The sequence below is a fragment of the Microtus ochrogaster genome (assembly GCF_000317375.1).
Source record: "Microtus ochrogaster isolate Prairie Vole_2 chromosome 14 unlocalized genomic scaffold, MicOch1.0 chr14_random_1, whole genome shotgun sequence".
NCBI lineage: Eukaryota > Metazoa > Chordata > Mammalia > Rodentia > Cricetidae > Microtus > Microtus ochrogaster.
In genome coordinates, this window is record NW_004949096.1 from 21,499,183 (window position 1) to 21,508,759 (window position 9,577).

A 9,577-nucleotide genomic window follows, 5' to 3' on the forward strand; every position below is an offset into this window, starting at 1 on the left:
CAAAGCCTAGACATTCCGACTGGGTGGACTGAAGAAAGGCGCTTAGTTCATTCATGGTCTTATGACTTTGTACAAGATTTTGATATATTCCCGGAGCTAGGAACTCCTGGGATGGGTCTAATTTCAAAAAAATCTATTATCTATTATTTTCTACTCATGAAACTTTGCCAATGGGAGCCATTCATGGAACGACTGATGTTTCCGGCTGAGAAAGTTTTCAGATTTCTCTATCCGCACCCGAATCTCAACAGTCTACTGGAAACAAAGTTGGTGCACGTGATTAAGTGTCAGGCAAGGCAGGAGACTGGCTCAGATTCAAAGGTTGTTAGATCTCAGCTCCATCTTGTGAGGCAGTTTCTGAGAACGTGGTCCATAGTCACCTTTGAGCAAGAGAAATATGATGTTTCTGGGTGAGGAAAATAAGGAGCAGCAGGCTCCAGGGGATGCTGTGTCAGAGAGGCGAGAACTGGAAGAAAAGAGTAGATATGAGCTTTCATATCTTAACTTGACGGTCCAATCGGCTTGTCCCACTCCCATAATTGGTACAGGGAGCAATAACAATATTTGGATTTGAAAATACCACAGGAATTTAAGTCATCCCATGTTTGAATAACAATATTGCTTTTAACAGGAATAATGAACAAATTTTCATAAAACGATGTGTTCATCCAGTTAGAGAATCAAATTCTATTCTGCTCCACTGTGGCTAGGAGGAAAATCTGGGTTCTAAGGTGTCATGACATCTCTATAGTTCATCAGTAAGCCTTCGAAGCCACAAGGTTGAAATGATCGGCTCTCAGGCACAGTGGAAATCCAATTAGTGTCACAGTAACCATCACGCCTTGCTCTCTGTGTTTCTGATTCATTGGCAAGCTTTTGGATGGCTTTTGAGAGAAAAGGTTGGGATTTCACTAACTGCTTGTGGAAGGGATGAGCAAGCAATCTGTTTATGACATCTGTCACCCTCTGATCTCCTAGGCTGATTGAAAACTGTCCTAGGATGGAAGCCAAGGATGAGCTGGACACTGTGGGACTTAGGGTTTTCAGCTGAGTAGCTTGGCTCAAAGGTTGATCTCCTAAACCCCACGGTTCCTTTGAGAACCTGGAATTCTCACCTGCTTTTTCTCAAAAACCAACCACCTCAGCAGCTGCTAACCCTCCAGGAGAACGCTGCATGGTCTTTTTATATGTCCTGCAGGACTTCAAGTTGGTATATTTGTTTATTCAAACCGTGGGGACACATAACCCTATCTAAGAACTCTATTATTTAAAACAAATCATTTGCCTAAATTTTCCTAGGTAAGACCTGACTGGAATCTTACATCTCTACAACCACCCCGCCAAATACTGAACTCAAATATTGCAATATAAATTGATATTAGTTTAAAAAATTAAATGACATTTTGCGAGCCATTTAAAAGGGTCAGCAATGTGTTTGAGCAGTACTAGGTTAACCTTTGCTCATTGGGAGACATGCAGTCTTCAGTGGGGATTCTGGGGCTGGGGGTTGTACTTGCTAAAAGTTTAAAACAGTAATTTTTTCCCAAGAAAGGTCATCTTGAGCTAAAATGTCAGATAAATTATTTAGATTACTGAATTAGAAAAGTGAGGATCTGACAGGCTGAATTTTTTATGCACATTAGCCTCAGCCGGGGTCTCTCTATGTTCTTTTTTATTAGGTAAAGTGCACCCCTCGCCTCTGATTAAAAATCCTTCCATTTAGTCCCCTACACTTCCTTTGATAGATGACTCATGTTTGTGATCGTCCAAATACAGAAGGCAGCTGTCTTCCTACAGTCTGTCTTCACCGTGAGACCTCCTAGCTCTCCTTCTAGCTACCACACACGTGGCTCTCAAAGGAAAGAACATGCACACGTTGGCAAACATACGCTCCAATTCTTTATATCTGCACATGCATACTGGTACATAGTGATTCACCCTCAAGCACCTATGTAAACATATCTGCTTTCTTTCCCTTAAGTGAGATAACCTTGTCTTTCAGTGGAGAGAAATCCCATGAGCATGTGGAGTGTTTCCAATTGACAATGCATGGCGTTAGCAGACTTTTCTCATTTAAGAGAGAATATTTTAAAAGTAAGTGGCTTTGGGAACACGTGACTTAAGGGATTTCTCTGTTAGCAATGTGATCTTTGAAGGACCTCTAGTCGTCACTGCCAGATGGGGCATATGGTCAGTTTCTGGATGAGTATCTCTGAGGAACTTTCCCAATGGCAGGGGAGTGCTGGTCTGTTCTAACTGTATACATGAGAAGTTGAGATATGGAGCTGAGCTGTCAAGGTAGGTGATAAGGCTGGTGACTCTCTAGATTCCTAGACTTGAGGCCCTGTGTTTGCTCCAGGTTCCTTCTTCCCCAGGATGTCTATGGCACATATGTGGTTTAAGCAGAGAACTTTTTGGATGTTTAGTTGTCTGTTATTGTGCCTATGGAGGGAATATTCATGATCTTCCCCGCCGAGTTCATATCACATATACGCGTGTATAAAATTCTGTGTGTGCTGTATTTCTCGAAGACTTTTAAATTCTTTCTTCCATTGTCTCTAGATTGTAAATATATATGTTTTTCTAGCTGCTCTCTTTACAGAAAACATTGTTGTCTAGAATTGTTGTTTTCCAAGGTGTTTTTTACATTTATCTTAAGAAACTAACTTTCCTGAACTTGGACCCCAAGGCTGGGAGAACTGAAGTAATAGATAGTACCTGGGTGGGGAGGGCTCTAATTGTTGAAATTAGAACCCCTAATTTACAAATTCTTGGTTCTACATCTATGACTCAATTACAGTCACTTCTTTTTCTTTGAAAGTTTTAAGCAGACTTATTTTGTTCTATGCTGAAGAGTGTTTTGTTTGTGTATTAGTTACTTCTCTAATGCTTTGCTAAAAGACCACGACTAAGGCAACTTATTAAAGAACGTTTAACGGAACCTCATGGTTCTAGAGGGTTAGTCTATGACCATTGTGGTGGGGAACATGGAGGTAGACAGGCATGCTCTGAGCAGTACCTGAGATATTACCCGTTGAGAGAACAATTACAAGACAGAGAAAAAGAAAGCTAACTGGGAATGGTATAGACTTCTGAAACCCCAAAGTCCACCCCCAGTGACATATGTATCACATATATACATATACATATGTGATATATGTATGTATGCATGAATATGTGTGTACATATGTGTATACGCACTACATGTGTTTCTGGCTCATTCAAAGGCCAGAGGAGGGCATCAGATCCCCTAACTGGAGTTATGAATGGTTGTGAGACACCATATGGGCACTGGGCAGGAAAACTGGGTCCTCTGTAATAGCAATGAGCCACCCCTACATCCCTAGACATTTCTTTTTAGTCTCCTCTCTCTCTCTCTCTCTCTCTCTCTCTCTCTCTCTCTCTCTCTCTCTCTCTCTGTAAATTTTCCCTTCTTTATCGGCAGTTCACTCTCTTCCTTGGACAACGCGCACACTCTGTATCACTAGACCTTCTTGCCACTGGACAACTTATGGCTGCTTCCTGCTAACAGCTGTGATAGAATGAAGTACACTGGAGGGTGGAAAGATGGCTCTTACCGATGATCCACGCTCAGTTCCCAGCACCCACTGGGGCAGCTGCCAGTTACTGCAGCTCTAGAGATCCAGCACCTCTGGTCTCCTCCAACAACCGCCCTCATTCTCACATACCTTCTCCCCACACATAGTTAAAAATGAATCTTAAATCAGGCGATGAAAGGAGACAGAGACAGAGACCCACATTGGAGCACCGGACTGAAATCTCAAGGTCCAAATCAGGAGCAGAAGGAGAGAGAGCACGAGCAAAGAACTCAGGACCACGAGGGGTACACCCCCACACTGAGACAATGGGGATGTTCTATCGGGAACTCACCAAGGCCACCTGGCCTGGGTCTGAAAAAGCATGGGATAAAACCGGACTTGCTTGAACATAGCGGACAATGAGGACTACTGAGAACTCAAGAACAATGGCAATGGGTCTCTGATCCTACTGCACGTACTGGCTTTGTGGGAGCCTAGGCAGTTTGGATGCTCACCTTACTAGACTTGGATGGAGGTGGGTGGTCCTTGGACTTCCCCCTTGGCAGGGAACCCTGATTGCTCTTTGGGCTGACGAGGGAGGGGGACTTGATCGGGGGAGGGGGAGGGAAATGGGAGGCAGTGGCAGAGAGGAGGCAGAAATCTTTAATAAATAAATAAAAAAAATGAATCTTAAAAAAGGATGATAGCAGAGGAAGAGGGGATTCTTACCTTCTAAAAAGACTCATACAAATCTGGGATTCAGGATTAAACAGCCCACGGAAAAGTCAGTTTTACACAGGGCAAACAGACAGCAGAAAGCCTGAGTCCCCTTACCGTGGTCATCAGGATTCCCTGACTGTCACCAGGAATGGTCCTTCCTGTTTGTAGAGAATCCCTGTCCTTGAATAGTGTTTTCTCTGCTTTTGTTTTTTTCTTTTTAAAATAAGGGACAACTTTTTCTACAAAGAACGTAAGGAAACAAGAGGCATTTTCTTCATTTTAGTGATACATAAATAGATTGAAGGTGACCCCTATGTATGTAGCTAATTGTTTTAGTGCTTCACAGAGCTTCAGGGCAGTGAGCTTAAGTTCCAGATACTAAACTCACAGTTTATACCCAATTGCTTTAAAAGTAGCCCAAACAAACATGTTTTTAAGCCAGTTGGGCCCTGTCTGCTCTATGTATATTACGCAAGCACACACAGTTTCTATCACTGATGGGGTAGGTCAACGGTAGGTCTGAAGCTACCTAAGAGTTTACGCAGTCATGGATCCGAATGAATACTCACCAGAGGAGATAATACAATCAGAATTTAAAACTGGATAGCATAAGCAGGTCTCTCACACACAACCTGGGAGGTTTAGGCAGCAGTGGGCTCAGTACATGAGCAGCACAATTTAGTAGGGGAACATCCAAGCCCAGTTCCTGGTAAGAGCTGAAGCAAGACACTGGAGCAAAATTTGTGGGCATTATTTTCACATGGAAGGAAGCGCTAATGCTGGGTCAAGTGTAGGTAATTAATGGATGTGGATGGAAGACACAACAGCTACTTCACTGCCTGTGAAAGCCTGTGATGGCGGAAGTCACAAAATAATCCGACACTAGTTCAGAATTATGAATAATAAAGGATTATTTATCTAGGGGAGACTTACAGATCACTGTCCTAGATAACAGTCTTCTGCACAAATGGGGGAACTGGAACAGAGTCTAGCAGCAGAAAACAAGAGCCATAAACAAGAGCGCCAGCTCACCCTTTACAGCTGCTTTATAGTATAAGAGACCATGCCCAAGTGGGTTGGTATCTTAGAGGCTATTGGCTGAAGGAGCGGAATGCGATCCCACTGCAACTCTGTTAAACCTATACTCTGCTAAGTAACTGGGCGCTTGCTTTACAGCTCAACTTTAGTTTTCTACTATCACAGCAGAAGCCAAAATCCACTGAGAACTCAGTGGGCTGCACAGGAAGGCTTTTTGATTGGTTGATGGAGAGAATCCCTTATTTACAGAGATTATCATGTTATGAAACCTCTGTCTGTTCATTTTATGCTCAAATCTTTTCCGAGTGTACATCCAATCTGTTTCTCATATAGATCCAAAATTCTGTATCTTCTTGTCTCCTTCATAGAATCCAAACGAAGTTAGCTGCTTCCCAGAGTGGGATGATGGATGGAATTTATGGCGTGAAGTCACCCACTGCTCCATCACTTTGGACTCAAAGGGAGAGTGAAACCTGAAAGCCACTGCTGGAGGGGAGCTGTTAGATTTAAGGTGTTTGCCAGAGCACAACTGGCTATCAAGGAGCAACGGAAAGGAGTAGGGGGTGAACTTCCGGTGAGCTGCTTCATCACTTTGTGCCTCCGAAGGAAGGATTCTTAAATTGCCTTTATCTACCAGTTCCATGTCGCTGGGACTCAAACTGTCATTTGGTAAGAGAGACTACCATACTCTCAAACTTGAATATGAGAGCCTGGGCGGCAGTGCGATGCTCACTCACAATCCTGAAAAAGCTTATTTTTCTGTCCTTTCTCCGATCCACCTAGAAGAACGTTGGCTAGTGTCAGCCTCTGTGACTCAGCCCTGTGATAGCTTCTGAGACCAATCACTTGCCTTTGCATAGTCAACTAAAAACTAACTCGATACTTAGCTTTGGAAAAAAAAAATGCTGAAATGTTGCCAGCTTTGTGATTTCTGGCAACTTATTCCCTTTCAGTCAGATGAATTAGCAGGCCAGTTGTGAGAATCTGAACAGAGGCCCGCCCTGGGTTCTATTGAGCAGTTAAAGGAGGTTTCTCTTGATTCCTGGCAGAGAATTTTTTTTTATATATATAAATGAAACAATTTGGAATTTTTTTTTTTTTTTTTTTTGAGGAGGCCGTGGGGGGAAGTGGTATTTTCTGCTGAAATCTGAGGGATCTGGGACTGAGGAAAAACAGAACGTAGGAGAGAGACCTATCTGTGTGAGGGAGCCTCAGGCAGGGAGAAAAGCAATCTGTGGGGTCTCTGTGGATCAGAACTGTGGGCTAGTTAAAAGGTGAGCCTTATAAGTAGGTGAGAAACCATTTTAATACCATACTGCCCTGTGGCTTATGCTGTTGTATAATCCTCCTATACGTACCGGCAATGGACTAATTCGTTCTCTTTTTATTTTTTCTAAGTAGTGTCTAACTCTGGGCACCAAAGGCTTTTTAGAGCAAGTGCCACCAATCAGCAGACTAAAGGGATAGTGCTGTCATTTTTGGATAACCTGGGAGATTGGCTCTAAGACTAGGTACAACAATGTGTAAACGCTTCCTTTTTGTGTCTAAAATGGCATAGTTACATAGATCCTACACAGACCCTCCTGTCTACTTTTCATCATCTCTGCTTCACTTTTACTACTGAGTACAAGTAGCTATTATACTATATTGTTTACATAATAATGACAAAAATTCTGTAATGCTTAATAATGAGACTGTTTTCATCAATGGCGGTTTGAATCCATGCATGCAGAATCCGTGAACTTGGAGGACCAACTTAATCATTAAACATTATTATTATTATGCCTTCAATCCACCAGGAAGAACCTAATATCTGTATTATAAAATTTAAGTCAACCTTTCTTAAAAATACCGATTTAAGAATTTCCAAATTTCCAACTGCTACTTAAGACTTCCACCATTCTAATCACTCATTCTAGTATGGCTAATACATCACAATAACTTCGGCACTTCTTGTAACCACGTGTAGCAACGATTACACACCAGCCAATGATTTTAGAGCTTGCATAGAGTACTTTATTTATTTTTTAAGCAATCAGATGCACAACACACTTTTCCCTGTGTAGTTGAATTTGAAGGCAAGCTTCACTCAGGCAGGAGAGATGAGACTCAAACCCACCCATTTAGTTCCAAAGCATTTTCTTCGTATATATGTCTAGGTCCAATTTATGACTGCCTTCTTAGACATAACTTTGCTTCCTACTGATGTAATGGTTCTTCTCTTGGAATTCAGAAGTTTTTCATGAATGAGCTGGACATTGTCAATCCCTTAGAATCTGCTTGGAACCAGAAACCTGTCTACAGCTCATTTTTGTAGTTACCTGCCGTAGATAGTATAATTCCAGCACAAGGTGGCAGTTCAATGAACAATTTATCTGACAACATTGTACTTGATAGTGGATTTTACTCAAGATTTTTTTTTTGCCAAAAATTTTATTATCCCTTTATTCACCATGACACTAACATATATACATTGAACTTTGTTCACAAAGTGAATGAGGAATAATACATTGTACATTCGGGATGAATTGCAAAACGTATTTTCTATCATACACATTTATATATCACACTCATGTAAGATTTATAGACGAATAAGGAGATGTCTACTAACAACCTCTATAGAAGAATAAAGTGGGCTGAATGTGGCAGTGCACACCTGTAATCCCAATGCTCAGGAGATAGAGGCAGGGGGATTACAACTTGAGGGCCAGCCTTGTCCATGTAGGAAAACCCTGTCCAAGTGAGAAAGTAAATAAAAATTATGGTGATTTCCACAAAGGAAAAAAGTTCTGAAGTGGCAACAGTGAACCTGATGTGTGCTTGGGGAAGCAAGGAGGCTTCTGGAGGGAGCAATGTTGAGTTATAGTTGAAGGTTAAGCAGGAGTTCCATGGCCCTGAGAGTTCTGCAGGGGCCTAAGGATCTTGTAAGTTTGCCTCCCCACATTGTAGCTTCCTCTCTCCTGTTCTCTTCATTCCTGGCCCACTAGCCTTGTCTCAGGTAATCAAACACGCAAGATTCCTCCTCTTAGATTCATTGCCGTCTCTCTGCCTGCAGCTGCTTTTCCCAATCTTTCATTCCTTCATTCTCTCACTTCAAGGCACACACGCTCAATGTATCAGAGTCCCGCAGAGAAACAGAATCAATGGGACAGGCTCTCCCCACCCCCCGATTTATTTGCAGGAATTGGCTCAAGTGATGTGGAGGCTGGCAAGTCTGAGATCTGTAGGGCAGACTGGCAGGCTGGAAGCTTAGCGGGCGTGGAGCCTGCAGTATTGGATGAAACTTCCTTAAGAAACCTCAGATTTTGCCGAGGAGTCTGATTGGACAAGCCCGTGCACACCACGGGGGCGACCTCCTTTCCTACAAGTCAGGTGACCAACGCTGTTTTAACTACAAAATACCTTCACAACACCGCTGAGATTCGTGTTTGATGAAGTAATTGGGTTACTTTATTGCCTGATATAAAACTACTAACCACTGTAGGCATTAATGTCTATGTACAAACAGTTTATAGTAGCAATAATTTTCGGCTGTCAGCAATACTTCTGCCTTACCTTAGTCTTTACAGCTGGGATCGTTCCACCCCCTCCCCTCTTGGAGGCCTTCTTCACATACTTTATATATGTTCATTCAATGATATTTTCTATCTTTGCATTTTAAAGCACTTCTTGGTATAGAGATATACTCTAGAATTCTTCAGTTCTCGGGCCTGGCTCTTCAGTACATACCTGCCATAACTCTTAGGCTGACATTTCCCCGTATCTAAATGGATAACTTCGTTTGGGCTCATTATTAGTTCATTGATTTAATTCCCAGTTCATCAACAATGATTTTCAGTAGTAAAGATGTATAAATGCACTGTCCTATTTGTCTTGACACACATATAAGATTGGTTGAAGACATCTTTATATTCTTTTTATTCCCTACATTACTATTTAGCTGACCACAGAGAAACACATTTACTAGTCTTCTGCTCTCTTTTAAAGCCTTTTGAATTATCCTGCACTTTGTTCCCGGTGACTATTTTTTTTTTTAACAACCAGCAAGATGACAGTATTGTCTTCAGCCTTGCAGTTTTCATCAGCCCTCTCACCTTAGGGCCCATCCTTGGGAATTTGTGCTGAAACTTGTCCATCTAGCAAAGACTGAGGTCACTCCCCTTCTAATTTGTGGGTTTTACACGATAAGTAACTGTTCACTTCAATCTGTTGTGACTTCTAAAATAAACTCTTTATCACACATAACACAGTGCAGAAACATTGTTTTCTGTTACCCTTTC